Below are 651 nucleotides of genomic sequence, written 5' to 3'. Positions count from 1 at the left end.
ATGGTTTTATGTTTACGCGGCGCGATGCAACGCAACTTGTAAAAATACAGTTTAAATCATTATAATCTGTAATTATGTCCCCACTGGATGGGTTTTATCGGTTTTGTCTCATCTAGTGATGTCCGGATTGTGAACGAATCGTTCTATTTAACCGGATCTTCTTAGTGAACCGGTCGAACCAGTTCACCAAATCGAACTGAATCGTTTGAAACGGTTCGCTTCTCCAGTACGCACTAATCCCCAAATTACTTAAGTTATTCGGTTTATAAAAGTGCCTGACACTCCCTCTGACGCGAAATAAACCAATATCCCGAGTTATTCAGTTACTCCTAACAGTACATTGACTGAACTGCTAAAAGAGAACCAATGATGGGATGTGCACGAGCAGAGCAGCTGGACTGAGTCTCGTCCTGCTGGGGGACAGCATCACAGTATGTTAAGGGGCATAACATTTCCGTCACACACATGAGGTATTCGGCCAATCACAACGCACTGGATAGCTGGCCAATCAGAGCACACCTCGCTTTTTCAGACCGATGAGTTTTGTAAAAATCAATGCGTTTCAGAAAGGCAGGGCATAGAGGAGAAACGATAATCTACATTATATGGAAAATAATGTGCTTTTTTTAACCTTAAACCGCATAAACACAT

Source organism: Sinocyclocheilus grahami, unplaced genomic scaffold (genome assembly GCF_001515645.1).
Source record: "Sinocyclocheilus grahami isolate Dianchi unplaced genomic scaffold, SAMN03320097.WGS_v1.1 scaffold3756.1, whole genome shotgun sequence".
Taxonomy (NCBI): domain Eukaryota; kingdom Metazoa; phylum Chordata; class Actinopteri; order Cypriniformes; family Cyprinidae; genus Sinocyclocheilus; species Sinocyclocheilus grahami.
The sequence above is the reverse complement of the archived record's forward strand: the minus strand, read 5'-3'. Positions refer to the sequence as shown.